Genomic DNA, 19,193 nt, shown 5'->3' on the forward strand with positions numbered 1-19,193 from the left:
TATCCACTATACCACTTAGCTGCCCAAACGATATATATACAGAATAAATCTGAGACAATCTCAGAGGGGTTTGGGAAGGGCCTCTTGCAGAAGGTGTGATTTTAGCTGACACTTCAAGAAAGGTCAAGAATTTTAAAAGAAATAAAGAAAAAAACGTATAAAGGAAAGAGGCCTGAATAGTACCAGATTTCAACCTATACTACAAAGCAATGATCATCAAGGGTATTTGGTACGGGTTAGGTTTGTTGTTTTGTTTTGTTTTTTTTCAAATCGGAAAGTTGGTCTGTGGTACAAATAAGGAACACGTGTTCTGGAAGCAAATGAACATAGTAGTATAGTGTGTGATAAACCCAAAGACCTCAACTACTGGGGGAAGGACTCAGGATTCAACAAAAACATCTGGGGAAACTGGAAAGCAATCTGGCCATAATTAGGATCAGACAAACATTTCTCACCAAATAGCAAGCTGTAAATAGATATACACATTTATGTAAGAGCTCCTATCATAAACAAATCAAACTGATAGCTAGAAAAAGTGCTAGACTTGAAGCCAGGAAGACCCAAATTTAAGTCTTGTATCATTATTATTATTGTATTATTAGTCACATGATCCTAGACAAATCACTCAACCTCTCTCAAGCCTCAGATTCTTCATTTGTAAAATGGAGTCAATAACAGCACTTATTTCGTAGGGTTAATGTGAGAATCAAATGGGATAACATGGCAGCAGTTAGATGGCGCAGTGCATAAAGCACCAGCCCTGGATTCAGGAGGACCTGAGTTCAAATTTGACCTCAGACACTTGCTAGCTGTGTGACCCTGGACACGTCACTTAACCCGCAATGCCCTGCCCTACCCCCCAAAAAAGGATAACATACTAGTTATTACTATATCATTTATATGTTGTTATATTATTTATATGATCAAGAAATTCTTCACAAAACAAGGGATAGGGAAGATTACATGAGATTAAATGGGAAGTTTTTATTATATAAAATTGAAAAGCTTTTGTACAAAGTCAATACAATTAGGAACAATTTGGTGGCACGGTGGATAGGGCACTGACCCTGAAGTCAGGGGGATCAGAGTTCAAATTTCACCTCAGACCCCCGACTAGCTGTGGTGACCCTAGGCAAGTCACAACCTCACTACTGCCTCCAAAAATAAATAAATGAATAAATAAATAACTGTTTTAAAAAGTCAATGCAATTAAAGCAGAAGATATATATAGTTAACTAAGTAAAATATCTTTGCAATCAGTTTCCCTGATAAAGCTCCAATATCCAAGATATACACATAATAGGATACAGATTCAAATAAATAATGAACATAGAGCATTTCCCCAAGAAATAAATAGCCAAAGGGTATAAACAGGCAGCTCTCAAAGAAAAGGAAGAAAAGAAAAAAAGCTGTCAACAAGCATGTAAAAAATGCTCCCAATCACTAATGATAGAGAAATGTTAAAAATAACACTAAGGTTCACTTTCACACCCTTCAGATTTGAAAAGTGACAAAAAGGAAAAATGTACAATTATTGGAGAGCTCTGGTTAGATGGGCACATTGATGGAGAGCTGTGAATCAGTACAGACATACTGCAGAACAATTTGGAATTATATGCCCATGGTTACTAAACGGTGTACCTTTGACCCAGTAATATCGCAACAAGGCACACATTCCAAAGAGATAAAGAGAGAGGGAAGAGAAACTAAATGTCCAGCAATATTAATAAACCACCCCTTTTTGAACTAAGAACTAAGCAAAGAACTAAAGGGAGGTCCATCAATTAGGGAATGGACAAATTATGATATATAAATGTTAAGAATAAGTACTTTCACGTCTTATTTAACATAGTATCGAGAATTCTGGTAATTTCAATATAACAATTTTGTAAAAATCACTATTGAAATGCCAGTCTCTCGATTCCAGATCCAGTCAAGTAACATTAAGCAGTTGTCATGTACCAGACACTGTGCTAAAATGCACTCAGCACAACCAATATATAATTAAAACTTACATAGCACCCTAAGGTATATAAAGCACTTTTTCCCAACAACCCAATGACTAGGAATTGCAAATATTACTACCATTTTGTAGAAGGGGAAACTAAGGGTTAAAGATATGGGATCACTTGCCCAGGTCATTAACTAGTAATTGTTGTAGCTGGGATTGAAACCCAGGTATCTTCAGACTCCAAAATGAAATGGTCTGGGAAAATGGCAAGGGTGCCCACAACCCAATATGTATCTAGTCCCTTCTGGCTCTAATAGTGGCATAAGTATGCAATTATAAATTTATGCCTAAAACATAATGCAGATTGTTAGGGAGGAGGGGGAGAGAGATGCAGGGGGGCTGGGAATGTATATGTGGCTTCTAATCCCAGGAAATATCTTTTGATTTCCCAAAATTTAGCACAGTACCTGGCACACAGTAGGGCTCTTAATAAATGCTTACCGAACTGATACCAGCTAATTGATGCCTCTTAGAACTACCTTCCATTAATACTTTCTTTTTTTATTTTCCGGGCAATGAGCATTAAGTGACTTGTCCAGGGTCACAACAACTAGCAAGTATCAAGTGTCTGAGGCCAGATTTGAACTTAAGTCCTCTTGAATCCAGGGCCAGTGCTTTATCCACTGCACCACCTAGCTGCCCCCCCCTAATACTTTCTATGTCTTATATATACCTAGTTATTTGTGTGTGTTTGTGTGTGCCTCCTCCTTTAGAAGGGGAACCCCTTGAGCCCAGAGAACCATCCTTGTTTTCTTTGTACCCCAACAGTAAGCCTAGAGTATGGCAGATTATAAGTGTTTGACAAACACATTGTTGACTGAGCAGACCACTAGTAAATTGCTTTAGTTTTTTCTAGGCCTCAATCTCCCCAAGTTTAAAATGATTAGAACGGACAAGGTGACCTTTAAGGTATCTTGCAGTTTGAATATCCTAGGACTCTTCTTCACAAAGAAACCAGGAAAAATTAGAACAGCCTGAGAGCTCGTCATTTCTCAAATTTCCCACTTGGCTTTTTATTTATCCTCACCCAATTTCCTCCCCTTAATAATCAAAAGAAAGCAGATTTTAAATCCCAGTGCAACAAAGCATCATCTTTGTGGACTGTTGTTGAGAGAATTCCTGACTGGTCAACATGGGTGGTGTATGACACCCTGATGCATAGAGGGTAAACGAGCAGCATCAGTGACTTAACCAGACATCAATCCCATTGCTTAGATATTCTCCCGGTTGCTGGAAAAACAGAGACAAGAAAACAACAAAGATTGGAAGGGGCCAGGTTATAATAAACTTTAAATGCCCCAAACCAGAAGAATTTGTATTGGATCTTGGAGGTAGTGGGAGCCACTGGGACTCATTGAGTTGACTGTGGTCAGAAATGTGCTTTAGAAAAATAACCTTGGCAGGCCTGAATGGAGCAGGGAGCCCCAGTTGAAAAAATAAATAAAGCTACCGCTGTATCAAGAGATAATGAGGCCTGAACCAGATGTGATGGCTGTATGAGTGAAGAGAAAGGAATATATACCAGAGATGTTGGGAAGAGTGGAAATAAGCTATGGCCATGGATGAGATACTGGTCTTTTAAATTGATGAAGGTGAGTCTTCCACCAGTACTACAGCTATTATTATCATCCCAGTTTTACTGAGGAGGAACCTGAGAGGCAAAGAAGTTGACAAAGTAGTCACACAGTAAGGGGTTGAAGATAAAATTTGACTCTAGTCCAAGACTCTATCCTCCTCTTTTAATACCTTATGCTTTAGAAACTGTTACAAGAGACACTACGGTGCCACAGAACAAACCCTGCGACCTCACAACTGGATTTATTCATTTATTAAGTGAAGAGACTGGATTAGATAATTTAAGGTTCCGTCAAGCTCTAAATCTATGTTCCAATGGCATGCTGAGGCTAAGAGGTGGTCTGACGTGGATATGGATTCCAATCCTATCTCAGTTAACTTTTTCCTCCAACCTCGGACAAGTCAATTCAGCCAATAATACTATTATACACTATTTTATAGTACGGCAAAAAGGGAGGTTCACTTGCTAAATGAGAAAATGCCGGTAAAGTACCCAGTAAGTATCAAAGAGATGTGCATTAGCAACCACCACTTCGATGAGAGGTGACTCCAAAAGTGTCACTGACTGGCAGGTTCAGAAACACTCATTTGGAGAGAGGCTCGGCCTCAAATTCTACTATACTTTTCTTCCAGAAAAAAAAAGTTTTTCAATAGCAAACAAAGCACCTTCCTAAACTGGCTCAGTTTGGCCCCTTGTCTTTCCAGGTTTTCCCACACCAGTTGCTGAGGGATTAACTGTGCCCACTGATTTGCCCCTTGTGGAAGAGAATAAAAGAAAGTAAGGACCACTGTTAGGAAGCAGGGAAGAAACATGAAAGATGCCCTCCCACACACAACAGAAAACTCCTCAACACAACACAGGCTCCGATCCCTCGGACAGCCCTTCAAACATCTCTGCCATTCATTCTCTACTCCAAAGAAAAGTTTGTTGTTTACTGTAAGCTAGAAGCCATGCAAGGATTGCTTGTTTGCTGCCAGAAAGCATGCTTTATTATGCAGCAATTTTAATCACGTCCCAAGAAATGAAGCATTCCAAAACCATTTGCAAATGGTCTGATATCATTTCAGTTCTTGACCCTACAGCTTTTTAAAATTCTTGATCAAACAATTGTGTAAGTGTGAGACTGAACTTTTCATGAACATCTAAAAATATATACCATCTAAGTAAATATATATATATATATATATATCTACATATATGTGTGCATACACATACATTTTTAAAAGACATCCTAAATTACAAGTGACACATTCCTCTATCGTAATGGGTGGATACCTGATTAAATTGCCAGAGGAAGCAATAATAAGAATAAAATTTATATTGAAACTATGAATGTGATTTCTAATCAGCACTTAAGAAAATATGCTTCGGTTTGGGCTGGTTTTTAAATTTTTACTTTCTTACTTGCAGAATTTCTTTTCTATTCTGGTACAGAGGTGAGCCTCTTAAGTGGTTCTTCTGGCTCAGGCACTACCAAGTGAGCTCATGTTTACAGTGGATACATGAAGTCTATGAGAGAAATCAAGGAAAGTATTTTCCTCCTAAAAATACTGCCCTGTTAGTGGTACAGTTTTTTTTCATGTTGAATTTATTGCTATAGGGCTAAATATAATTTGCTGATTTAATACCCTATTATTTAGTTACCTCAGTTTGTGTTATGAAGCATGAAATAAATTAGATTATCCATACCACAGTGGAGAATTGAATCAGCACAGTAAAAGAAATGTCTTCTTAAAAGTGTCAGAAAATTTAGAAGTTCTTTAACTGAGGTGCTCCAAAACCACAGCTACCACTATATATGAATGAATATCTAAGACCCAAAAGTTTCACTGGTTATTTTTTCTAAACAAAAACTCAGATCTGCTCCCACCAAAACAAACAACAAAACAAAAACAAAAAAAAACACCCTTCAAATACACTCTATCCTTAGCTCTATCTGAAAACTCATGAAAATTCAGGTTCCTCCTGAGAGAGAATCTGTATATGTTTAAGAAAGAATGCTGGCTTTCTCAACAGGTAAATCCTTTAAAAAAAAAAAAACAGCACCTCAATATGGAAGGAGGGTTTCAGAAGATTTTTCCAAAGACTTGAGAAAACTGATTTTTGTATTTATTTTGTACCCAATTAAAATGAGGTGTTGATATCACTTATTAAAACAGGCCAAGCCACCAACAAACTTCCTTGTAAGAAACTAAAGGAAGTGCACAGGAAGAAGTCTGCTCTCCCATGCTCTCATTAAAGTGAGCCAATCAAATAAATACACTGATGGGAAAAGTAAGTGGGGGAAATGTACAACCCTCCTTGTGTTCCCACATGATCAACTTTTCAGAGGCAACCCAGAACAGTACCAACAACCTTAATTACACAACTACTTAGGGCGAGTGCTGTGTTTGCAAACACAAACGGCAGCTGCATTTACAACTCGGATGGGGGAGAAGGGGGCAAGGCATGGACAGAAAACAAGGAAAATTCTACACTTAGATTTCCTCCGTGCCCTGTCAAATATAGAAGGTCATTTTAGCTATGGCAACTTCCACACTTCTCTTTTCCTTATACACCACAGGAGTTATCTACTTGGGTCCTGCTCAACTTTCCTATGCATTGATCATAAAATACCATTCAGCAACTTCATTTACCTTTAAAAAGAAAAAGTAAAAAACATTCATTGTGCAATACGAAGAAAGAATGCCACCAGGATTCTTTTTCCAGTGCCTTCAAAATTGCAGCTTTTTAATTACAATCAGAAGGGAGAAAATGTACAATCCTTAGGAAAGAAAGTGATCCAACCAACATTTCAGGGTGAAGAAGTTTAAGGTTTTAAAAAGAGAGAGAAAACCACCCTTCACAGAATAAAGTTAATTTCCTCCCCGTCCACATGTTGGGGTTACAAATACAGAGGTAATGTTTTTAAAAGCAGCACTAATCACTTGGGGGTGTTTACAGTTCAAAAAACAAGCCTGGTCTGTTTTTTTTTTTCCCCTGACCAATTGTGACAAAGCTTTTCATTGTCAAAAAGAAAGGGGGAGGGGGAAGAAGCGAAAACACGGGGGGAAAGAAGGAAAGGGGGGCAAACAGCAAGGTTAAATTAAAGGGTATAGACTGCAAGCTGCATCTCCTCTCCCTCTAGCCCGGGTAGATCGATCCGCGAATGGAACAAACTGCAACAAACCCACTTTTTAAGGAAACGAGCAAACACTGATTCCCCCCCCCACCCCGGGGTCGAGCCAAAGGTTTTTTAAAACATGGAGGGAGGAGGAGGAAGAAGAGGAGGAGGGGGAAAAAAAAGATTTTTTACCTTAATGTACACTGAACAGGAGTCTCAGACATGTCTCACAGCAAGATGAGATCAGGAAGTTCTCAGTTTTTTTCCACTTTCCTTTCCTCTTCCCCAACCCAGAAATCCTCCAACAGCCAGCCAGATGCGATCATTTAAGAAGTTGCTTCAACCATCTTCACCACCACCCCCCAATAAAAAACCCAAACCCCAGGGATCCTTCGGCTTCTGCCCTCCAGCAGATAGAGGCAGCCTTGCAGTTCTTTTCCGGGGGGCTGGGAAGAAGAGGTCGGGATGAGGGAGGGAAGAAAGGGAAGAGAGGAGTGTTGGGTCAGGGGACCCGGCAGGGAGGTGTATTTTGGTCGGGCTTGGAGCTTGTCTGGTGGATGAGACTGTTTATCTGGGTCTCTCGGTCTCTCTCGGTCTCTCTCTTTCTCTCTCTCTGGCTTGTCCGTCCTTTCCCCCTCTCCTTCCTCCTCTTCCTTCTACCTCCTTCCTTCCCTCCCTCCTCCTCCTTCTCCTCCTCCTCTCTTCTCTCCCTCCTTCTCTCTTAATGTTTCCTTCCTGGAAGAGAGAAACTGAAAGGCGAACTGAGAACCTCTATGCTCATTGATCTTGAGAGTTTCGGTGCTGAAACTGACGTGAATTCCCAGCAAAGAGCTCTGCCTCTTAAGGAGCCACAAGGAAATAAAAGCTCAGGTTACAGCCAGCATCAGGGAAATAAATGCAGGACGGAGGCCGGGGGGAGGGGGGGGGCCCGCGGTGGAGGGGGGGGAGGGGTAGAGGAGGGGTTGCCGATTAACAGGTGAAAGTGTTGAAACTAAGAGGAAGGAGGGTGCCCAGCCTTTAACTTCGAAAGGCCGATGCATCCCTGGGGGGAGGGGAAGAGGAGGAAATAAGGAAACAAGCAAAGGAAATAAAAATAATAGGGACTAGCAACCCTTTATGGCCCTAATTTTTTTTAATTTTGTGCGAATAATTGCATCACAGAAGTAAAAGTAAGAGTCATTTTAAAATGTTATATTGATTTTTTTCTTAGCATTCGGAAGCTACTGGATTTATTTTAAAACCTACACTATACCAGCCTAGTCTCTGTAAGCAACGTTAAAATGCATGAGTGGTTGGGGCTTCCCCCCCCCCCCCCGCCCCAAGCGGCAATGCAATGGTAAAAAGAAACCTTGGATAGTCTTTTAGGGATGAGAAATCTAAACGAGGAAATAAAACAATAGCCTTTGTTCTTCTTGACTGCTGCCTCTTTAAGAGAATCTACCAGGAAATGGGAGATCAGGTTGCAAACTGAACACAGGGAATCTGGAGAGAGGCCCGGGAGGGACCATTGGGAGACAAAAGCATTGGAGGCTGAGCCAGAATGATGGATTAGAAGATAAAGTGAGCGAGAAGATAAAACCAGAAAGATTTTTTTTTTTCTAGGAAAATAGACGCACTGGAAAGGAAAAACATAGGTCGTGTTTGAATTCAGAGTACTGGGGGAGGGGACCCACTTTAACGAAAAACTTGCATTCAAGAGAAGGAAAGAGTAAGACAGTTATCAAAGGCAGTTTAGTTCCCGTTCCTTTTCCTCACCTCCCTCCCCCCTTTTGAAATAAATTGCACTCAGTGAGTGCTGTCCTTTTAAAGAAACAGCTACTTCCTAACAACCGGGAAAAATTTGCTGCTTGACTACAAAGTTAGCTGGATGTGTTAATGTAGATAAGAATGAAGGAAAAAAGGAAACACTATTCTAGAGGGACTGGATGTTAAAAAAAAACCAACAACACCTCTACCATTAAGACTTTCTTTAGATCTTAGGTAGGAGATGTTCTAAGGCAGATTGGGGGAGGGAAAGGGAGAGGAATCCTGTGAGTATTGAAGAATATGCACTGTGACAGTTAACTTGTTAAGGCATCTTACAATTATAAACCTGCTCCTATACATTATATCGTCTGAGCATTAAAAAGGGAAGTTATGATTACTCTGAGCCAATATGGCTTCAGTAAGAATAAGTTTTGCCCAACTAACCTTTTTTTTAACAGTATTAACAATTGAGGCACCTTCTCTAGAGGTCTGCTAAAGATTTTATTTTTCCAAGTAATTAGTGACCAGTTCTACCTAAGCAATTCCTGAAGGTTACTAGACTACTAGGTCAGAGAAAGGTCATTAGCACATTATAACTGTATTTCAAGGGGCAGCTAGGTGGCGCAGTTCATAAAGCACTGGAAGTGGATTCTGGAGGACCTGAGTTCAAATCCAACCTCAGACACTTGACACTTACTAGCTGTGTGACCCTCGGCAAGTCGCTTAACCCCAATTGCCTTACCAAAAAAAAACCCCAAAACTGTATTTCAACAGGCATTTAGGATCATAAAGGCATACCAGAGCATCATAAAGAAACCAAGGCTTATAGAAGTAATCCTAATAAGTAGTAGAGTTAGGGGCAGTTAGGTGCCACAGTGGATAAAGTACTGGCCCTGGATTCAGGAGGACCTGAGTTCAAATCCAGCCTCAGACACTTAACACTTACTAGCTGTGTGGCCCTAGGCAAGTCATTTAACCCCAATTGCCTCACCAAAAATAAATAAGTAGTAGAGTTATTTGAGCCTGGGTCTTCTGATTTCAGACTCAGTACTTTTATACTATGCTAATATATCCTCATAGACTAGATGGAAATATATGAGATGGATGTGGGATGATAGACCACAGTTAGGTGAATTCAAAGCTGATTGAACTGAACCTAGAGAGTATTGACAAACTCCTCCTTGTTTTTTTGTTACTGTTTGTCCTTTCCCAAAAAGGACCAATGACATCAGGAGGTGATACCTTGACTTGCAAGAGAATTGGATTTAAGTGAGTCAGGGCTGTAGGAAGTCATCAGCCTTATTCTCTCCTCTAGGGTCATCTGAGTCCAGTGGCAAGACATAGGTCAGGACACTGGCCCTTTTAAGCTAGGGTCTTTCCCCAGTCTCAGTTTGTTTGAGGCAATGCCCATTCAGAGATTATGACTAGGGAAGAAGTGAAACAAAAGATGGCTAGTTTGATTTCCCAAAAGAATCAGTCTGAGAGGGGAAGAGCTCTCAGGGGTTCTGGACAGAACAGAACAATTGCTATTACACTCGGAGCCATATGAAACCCAAATAAGAGCAATGAGGCTTGAGCAATGACCTATTATTGGACAGTCATTGGAGACAGAGTGATCTGGGGTTTAAAGGCTAGGTCAAGTAGCTCCATTTAAATCCCAATGGACTTATCAAAGCCTGTGTTACCAGAGCTTTATATTCAAGAAATCATGAAATAAAAGCTAAGACAAGAGGTAACTGAAATAAAACAAACAAACAAACAAACAAACAAAACATTGGGGCAGCTAGGGGGTGCGTGGATAAGCACCAGCCCTGATTCAGGAGGACCTGAGTTCAAATCTGACCTCAAACACTTGACACTGGGCAAGTCACTTAACCCTCATTGCCCCGCAAAGAAAAAAAAAGAGAGAGAGAGAGAAAACAATAATAAAATAAATGAATGAATGAATTGGAGGGGGCAGGTCTAGCCCCTAAACTTTAAGATAGAGGAGGAAGAGGAAAAGGGGAAGGAAAGAGCATAACTGCCTAACTGGAACTAAACAGTTAGGTCCCCCGGGGAGCACTCACAGATTGTTGTTTGTCCTTCATTCTCAAAGAGGACCAATAACTTCAAGAGGTGATGTTTTGACTTGCAAATGAACTGGATTTAAGTGAGGCAAGGCTTTGCAAAGTCATCAGCCTTACTCTCTTCTCCAGAGCCATCTGGGTCCAGTAACAAAATATATATCCACTGGAGATGTCCCTGGATGGTTTTTTAAGCCAATTGGGGTTAAGTGACTTGCCCAGGGTCACACAACTAGTAAGTGTCTGAGGTGAGATGTGAACTCAGGTTCTCCTGACTCCAGGGCCACTGCTTTAACCACTGCACCACCTAGCTGTTCCAGTTTAAAGGCATACATAGTCAAGGAGCAAAGGAGATTAAGAAGGAGCAATGAACAGGTAGGAAAATGAAGAGAAGATGGGTTATATTTCTACCACTGTCATGATGACTAGTGAGACTTCTTGTAAAAACAGCCATACCTACTCTATCCCTCAACAATCCTCATCTATCCCGTCCCCTTACCATGGCACCTTCTCACTTCTGAGGTGTCCCCTTTTGGTATAGGTACTATTGAGAAAATTCCTTCTCTCAGAATACCAATCCTGTTCTCCTCAGTGTGCTCCCATGGGTGAATTCTCTAAGGAGGAGCCCATTTTCATCTTGAGTGAAATGAAGTCAGTCATTCGGGTTGATCTGGCACAGATTACAGTCCGCATCACAAATCTCATTATATTATCCTTCCCCTGCAAAGCCCACCCCTTTCCCCAAATTTCCTATTACATTAGAGGGCACCATCATCCTTCCAGTCATCCAGGCTCATAACCTCACTGTTATCTTCAGCTCTTCAGCTGCCTTAATCCCACATATCCAATCATTTGTTACATAATGCTATTTTTATCACCACAACATCTCTTATGTCTGTCCCCTCTTAGTTCAGGACCTCATCACTCTTGCTTGGACTATTGAAGAAGCCTCCTAATTGATGCCCCCCACCTCAAGTCTCTTAGACTGTAATGCATCCTTCCCACAGGTGCCAAGGTGATTTTCCTAAAGCCCTGCTCTGACCAGGTCACTTCCCTACTCAATAAACTCCATTGCTCTCTATTACCTCCAGGAGCAAATATGATTTAGTCTTTATTTCATCTTTTTTGATTTCTATTTTTATGTAGGTTTTATAATGTATATGATTGTTCTATAGTCATTTGTGCATATAATTTATACATAAACAAGCATATCAATATTAAGAATACATATTCAAAATTTTTGTACTGATAAGGATGAATAATCTAAAAAGTTTGTAGCTCAATGCCCTAGCCAGCAGGGAAGATATCATGACTTAAATGGAGAACTTTTTAGCAACATGTCTACCTCTTACATCCAACTTTTTTTCTTCATGGTTTCTGTCCATAAGCATTGCTCCCCCCTCTTATCTCCTGACCCCCATCTTTCACCCTTTTTTGTTGTTCGGGTGTTTTTCAGTTGAGTCCAACTCTTCATGACCCCAGTTGGGTTTTCTGGCAAAGATACTGAAGTGGTTTGCATTTTTCTTCTCCAGCTCACTCTGTACAGATGAGGAAACTAAGGCAATCAGAGGTTCAGTATGACTACCCAGGGTATCACTATCAGTAAAGTCTCTTTAAAATCCAGGAAGTCATCGTTCCTGACTCCAGGCCCAGCACTCTATTACTCATCAAGGTCAAAGGGGAGAACGAGTCCTGTTATATAATTAAAAGTCTCCTCATTCCCTATCCTACATTGTTATCAGTGGCTTTGAGAAAGACATTTATGGAAAGTTTTAATAACTAATATATTCATTGACAGAATTACGGTTCTTATAGGCTGGACATTATGGGCTAAAACTTGCAAAAAGGAAATTTAATACATATTGTAATATTCCATGTAGTCCCATGTAGTTCCCTCTTTTTGCACCTTTAGGGAGTGTATTTAAAGACTAAAAGTTGTAAATTCCATCAACAATTACTCCAGACTCCCAGTAAGGAAAATTCCGAACACTTAGGCAGAGGCTCTCTGTCTTAAGTTACATTAATGTCTATTTGACCTCTTTGGTGTTGAGGAAAAATTCAGGTTACTGAAACATTTGGATAACTGCAGTGTATATTATAGTCTGTGGATAGAGGAGGCAATATAAGGAAAGTGGGGGAAAGAGCAGACCTTTTCCCAGGACTTCTCTGGGGCATTGGGTAAATGGGAGTCCTACTGTCATCAGCTAGGCTTCCATTCTGAGATGCCAGTAGGGCTGAAGACCCTCTTCAATATCTACTTTCTCTGCAATAAATCAGTCCTACCTTTTCATTCTCCGTTCACTGTTTGCCTTGCAATTCTTTCCATCTCAGCCCTATAGAAATTCTCGCCATCTGATTTTCCAAATCCTCACAATCTCTAATCTTTTCTAAAATAGCTTATCCTTTTATACAAGGTTCTTAGTGCATGACCAAGTCTCTCACACAATGGCTTTTGGCATTGTAGTTAGAGTTGTGAACTGATTCAACTATTCTGGAGAGCAATTTGGAACTATGCTTGTCTTCTCATGAGTGGGGAAGGAAGGGAGGGAATTTGGAACTCAAAATTTTTTAAAATGAAATATAAAAATTGGTTTTACATGTAATTGGAGAAAAAAATTTTAAAAGATGAGGTAGAGAACTTGTAACACAAAGGTTTTAAAAATGGAGGTTAAATTGTTTTTAGATATAATTTGGGGAAAATAAAATGCTAAGTAAATATAAAAATTAAAAAGATGTTCATATTTAGTTCTAATTGATTCAGTAAAAATGTTCATAGGGGCTTTTTATTCTTTTAAAATTTGTTTAATGTTGATATAGTATTATATTTTTTTGGCATTCATTTTTTTAATTTTATGTTCTAAATTCTCTCCCTCCTTCTAGCCCCTTCCCCATTCACTGAGAAGTCAAGCAAAATGATATCAATTATACATGTAAATTCCTGCAAAACATAGGTTCATATTAGCTATGTTGAGAAAAAAAGGAGAAAAAGGGCAAAAAAAAAAAATTAAGTGAAAAAAGCATGCTTCAATCTGTACTCATTTCATCAGTTCTCTTTCTGAAGTGGCTAGCTTATTGAGACCTTTGGAATTGTCTTGGATGATTGTACTGATTGGAGTAGTTAATGTTAATTATCATTCCAATATTAGTTACAGTATACAATGTTGTCATGGTTCTGCTCACTTCCCTTTACATATCAGTTCATATAAGTCATCCCAAGTTTTCCTGAAGCCATTTTGCTTGTCATTTCTTATAACACAATACTATTCCATCACAACAATATACCAAAACTTGTTCAGCCATTCACTAATTGATGGGCATGCCTTCAACTTCCAGTTCTTTGCCCCCACAAAAAAAAGAGCTGCTATAATGTTTTTTGTACGTATGGATCTTTTTTCTTTTTCTTTGATCTCTTTGGGATACAAATCTACTAGGTCAAAGTCCAAATTGTTCTTCGAAAGATTGGACCAGTTCATTATTCCACTAAGAATTCATTAATTTAACAGTTTTCTTCATTCCCTCCAGCAATTTGTCATTTCTAATAGGTATGAGGTGATATAGAAAGTTGTTTTAATTTTATTTTCTCTAATCCATAGTATTTATTTGTTCTTGTTTTGTTTAATCAATAGTAATTTAGAGCATTTTTTCATGTCACTATAGATAGCTTTGATTTCTTCTTCTGAAAACTGCCTATTCAGGGGTCAGCTAGGTGATGCAGTGGATAGAGCACAGGCCCTGGATTCAGGAGGACCTGAGTTCAAATACAAACCTCAGACACTTGACACTTTGCTAGCTGTGTGACCCTAGACAAGTCACTTAACCCTCATTGCCCCACAAAACAAGCAAAAAAAGGCATTAGTGAAAAATGACTATTCCTATCCTTTGACCATTTATCAATTGGGGAATTACTCTTATAAAACTAATTTTGGCTCAGCTCCCTATATATTTGAAAAATGACTCCTCTATCAAGGAAACATCAAAATTTTTACCCAGTTTTCTGCTTTCCTTCTAATTTTGCCTGCATTGGTTTTGTTAGTACAACGCCTTTTAAATTTCATGTAATCAAAGTTATCCATTTTACTTCCCATGACACTCTGTCTCTTGTTTGGTTATAACCTCTTCCCTTATCTATCTATCTATATCTACATAGATAAATAGATAGATTTTTTTTTTTTGGTGAGGCAATTGGGGTTAAGTGACTTGCCCAGGGTCATACAGCTAGTAAGTGTTAAGTGTCTGAGGCTGGATTTGAACTCAGGTCCTCCTGAATCCAGGGCCAGTGCTCTATCCACTGTGCCACCTAGCTGCCCCCATCTTGCCTTATCTTTAGATCTGACAAATACATTTTGCGGTGCTCCCTTTATTAGTGATCTCACCTTATTTGTCTAAATCATGTACACATTTGGACCTTATCTTTGTATAGGTATGAGATGTTGGTCTGGGCCTAGTTTCTGCCAAAGATTTCCCAGCAATTTTGTCTGATGGGGTAGTTCTTACCCTAATAAACTGGGATCTTTGGGTTTGTTTGTTTTGGTCCTTCATTCTGAAGAGGACCAAGACATGAAGGTGACATCATGACTTGCCTGAATTAGATTTAAGTGAGAGAACTGATCAAACACTAGATTACTAAAGTCATTTACTAATGTATTTTTTGTGTCCCTAAGGTTCCATGGACCCATCATTCTATTTCTTAGCTAGTACAAGATAGTTTTTGATAATTATCACTTTGTAAGAGGATTTAAAACCTATTTCTACTAGGCTGCCTTTCTTCACATTTTTTCATTGATTCCCTTGATATTTTGTTCTTCCCAGATGATTTTTGGTTTATTGTTCTAGCTCTATAAAATGATTTTTTGGTAGTTTGATTTGCATGGCACTAATAAATATTGTTAGAATTGTCATTTTTTTATGATATTGGTTTGGGCCTACCTATGAGCAATTAGTATTTCGCTAATTGTTTAACCGGTATTTATGAGAAAGGATTTTGTAGTTTGTCTTAGCAATAGACTCCCAGTATTTTATATTGTCTGAATTGTTGTAAATGGAATTTCTCCCGCTTCTGCCTTTTTTTTTTTTGGTGGTGGGGGGGTAATAGTTCAAAGTGTTGAGGAATAATGTGGATTTATTTTATGTTCTGTACATTGTTTCAACTAGATTTTTTTAGTTGGGTTCTCTAGGGTTCTTTAAGTATACCCTCATATTGTTTGCAAAAGTGATAGTTTTGGGTGCAGCTAGATGGCACAGTGGTAAAAGCGACAGCCCTGGATTCAGGAGTACCTGGGGTCAAATCCGGCCTCAGACACTTGGCAATCACTAGCTGTGTGACCCTGGGCAAGTCACTTAACCCTCATTGCCTTGCAAAAAAATAAAAAAAGTGGAGCATTGTATTGCTATTCTTGTACCTTCAATTTCTTTTCGTGTATGATTGCAGCAGCTTAGCATTTCTGGTATATATTGAATAATAGTGGTGATATAGATATCTTGTGTCCACTTAATCTTATTAGGAATGCCTTCTAGATTATCCCCCATTACAGATAGTGTTTGCTTTGATTTTCAATAATACTACTTCGTTGCTTTAAGTAAGGCTTTATTTATTCCTATGTTTTCCACTATTTGATAGGTGTTATATTTTGTCCCAAGCGTTTTCTACATTCTATTGATATAATCCTATGATTTTTGTTGTTTTTGTATTTATATGGGCATTATGCTTATGGTTTTCCTAGATATTGAACCAAACCTGCATTCCTAATATAATCTCACTTGGTCACAGTGTATGATCTTTGTGAGTATATTGCTTTGGTTTGCTTGTTAGTATTTTATTTAGAATTTTTTGCATCCGTTTTCATTAAGGAAATTGGGCTATAGTTTTCTTTCATTGTTTTTTTGCTTTCCCTGGTTTAGATATCAAAATCATATTTGTGCCATAAAAGGAATTTGATAGGACTCCTTTACAAATATTTCAAATAATTTATATAGTGATACAATTAAATGTTCTTTAGATGTTTGATAGAATTCACTAGTGAATCCATCTGGTCCTGGGGATTTTTTCTTAGAGAGCTCTTGATAGGTTTGTACATTTCCCCCCCTCTAAGATACAGTTTATTTAAGTATTCTATCTCCTCTTCTGGTTAATTTCAGCAGTTTGTGTTTTCTAAATATTTGTCTATTTCACTTAGGTTGTCAGTATTATTGGCATAGAATTGGGCAAAATATCTCCTAATATTGCTTTAATTTTTCTGCATTGGAGCACATTTGCCCTTTCATTTTTAATACTGGTATTTTGATTTCTTCTTTTTTTGAAATCAGTTTAACCAATGGTTTATCTACTACCCCCTCCACCCATAAACCAGTTTTTAGGGGTTTTGTTTGTTTGTTTTTTGGGTTTTAGTGTAAATGTCTTTTTTTGCTTTCAATTCTATTAATCTCTTTTGATTTTTCAGAGTTTTTATTTTGGTGTTTAATTGAGGATTCAAAAATTTTTTTCTAGTTTCTTTTTCAGTTGCATGCCCAATTCATTGATATGCTCTTTGTCTTTTTTATTAATGTAAGCATTTAAAGATATAAAAATTTCAACGAAGTACTTATGTTGTCTCATTGTTGTCATTCTATTTAATTAAAATCATTTATTGTTTCTATTTTTTCTTTGACTCACTCATTCTTTAGGATTTCATTATTTTGTGTGTTGTGTTCAGTCATGTCCAACGCTTTACGATTCCATTTGGAGTATAGCTGGAGTGGTTTGCCATTTCCTTGTCCAGGTCATTTTACAGATGAGGAAACCGAGGCAAACAGATTAAATGACTTGCCCAGGGTCATGGCTATTCAGTGTCTAAACCCAGAATTTAATCAGATCATACAGACTCCAAGCTCTATTTACTGCACCACCTAGCTAATTATTTCGTGTCCAGTTCATATTAAAGCTATTTTCCAATGCCCTTTGTTGAATGCATTTTTTTTTATTGCATTTTGCTCTGGAAAAGGTGCATTGATATTTCTGCTTTTCTGAATTTTCTTGTGAAGTTTTAATGCCCTAATACGTGGTCATTTTTTTATGAAGATACCATGTACAATTGAGTAAAAAGTATAACCTTTCTATTCATTTTTTCCAGAGGTGTATCACATTAACTTTTTCTGAATTCTATTCATCTCCTTAACTTCTTTCGTATTTATTTTATGGCTAGATTTATTTAGTTTTGAGAAGGGAAAGTTGAGGCTCCCCACTAGTATAGTTTTACTGTCTATTTCCTCCTGTAACTTATTTAACTTTTCCTTTAGAAGTTGGTGCATAGGGGGCAGCTAGGTGTCACAGTGGATAAAACACTGGCCCTGGATTCAGGAGGACCTGAGTTCAAATCTGATCTCAGACACTTGACACTTACTAATTGTAATGACTGTGGGCAAGTCACTTAACCCTCATTGCCCACCAAAAAGAAAGAAGAAAGAAAGAAAGAAAGAAAGAAAAGAAGAAAAAGAAAGAGAAGAAAGAAAGAAGAAAGAAAGAAAGAAAGAAAGAATTTGTGTATGTGTATTGATTGATAATACTTCATTGTCTATGATACAGAGTTCTATACCCAACTGAGTTTGAGTGTTCTATTTATATATGTATGTAGATGTGTGTATATATATATACACACATACATATATGTTGGTATTTATGTACACATATACATATATATTCTACCTTCTTTGAAACAATGCAGATAAGAGTAATTCAATATTGACTACCCTTCCCCATGTTCCATTCCACTGTAAAAGTTCGGCCTTGTGAACCTCTTTTATGTGAAATATTTCCCAATTCTACTTCGTCCCTTTCTCCTCTTCTTACCCATTCATTTTTTTAGATCATTCCAATATAATCAACTCACTCCCATGCCCTCTCTGTAAATTCCTTTAAAATTTCCTAATAAAGATAAAGTTTTTGGGAGTCATATGTATCATCTTCCCATATAGGATGTAAATAGTTTAACCTTATTAAATCCCTTATCATTTTTCTTTTATATTTACCTATTTTATGCTTCTCTTGAGACTGGTGTTTGATTGTCAGATTTTGTATTCGGTTCTGGTCTTTTAATTGGGAATCCTTTTAAGTACTGTATTTCATTAAATATCAGTTTTTTCTAAAAGATTATATTCAGTTTTGCTGAGTGGATCATTCTTGATTGTAATCCTAGTTGCTTTGCATTTTGGAATATTGTGTTCCAAGCCCTCCATTCCTTTAACCCAGTAGCTACTAAATCTAGTATAATCCTGACTATGGCTTCACGATATTTGAATTGTTTTCTTCTGTCTGCTTTCAGTATTCTCTCTGGACCTGGGAGCCCTGGAATTTGGCTACAATATTCCTAGGGAGTATTCATTACGGGATCTCTTTCAGGAGATGCTTGGTAGATTCTTTCAGTTTCTATTTTGCCCCTGGTTCTAAGCTATCAAAGCAGTTTTCCTTTATAATTGCTTGAAATATGGTGTCTAGGTTCTTTTTTTTTGTATCATGGCTTTCAGGTAGTCCAATAATTCTTAAATTATCTCTTCTCTATCCATTTTCTAGGTCATTTATTTTTCTGATGAGATATTTCACATGTTCTTCCATTTGTTCATTCTTTGAGTTTATTTTATATTTCTTTTTTTTGTGTGGGGCAATGAGGGTTAAGTGATTTGCCCAGGGTCACACAGCTAGTAAGTGTCAAGTGTCTAAGGTTG

General features: G+C 38.1%; 1 protein-coding gene across 1 annotated transcript in view; it reads right to left on the reverse strand.

The window, feature by feature from the left end:
- The window catches only part of ETV6 (ETS variant transcription factor 6), a 349,002-nt gene extending 341,577 nt beyond the window's left edge, over positions 1–7,425 (reverse strand). Inside the window, exon 1 of the mRNA XM_043967035.1 lies at positions 6,883–7,425. The gene's annotated coding sequence lies outside the window, so the exon portion shown is untranslated. The remainder of the gene's footprint in view (positions 1–6,882) is intronic.
- Positions 7,426–19,193: the final 11,768 nt, after the last annotated feature.

This window comes from Dromiciops gliroides, chromosome 5 (assembly GCF_019393635.1).
Source record: "Dromiciops gliroides isolate mDroGli1 chromosome 5, mDroGli1.pri, whole genome shotgun sequence".
Taxonomy (NCBI): Eukaryota; Metazoa; Chordata; class Mammalia; order Microbiotheria; family Microbiotheriidae; genus Dromiciops; species Dromiciops gliroides.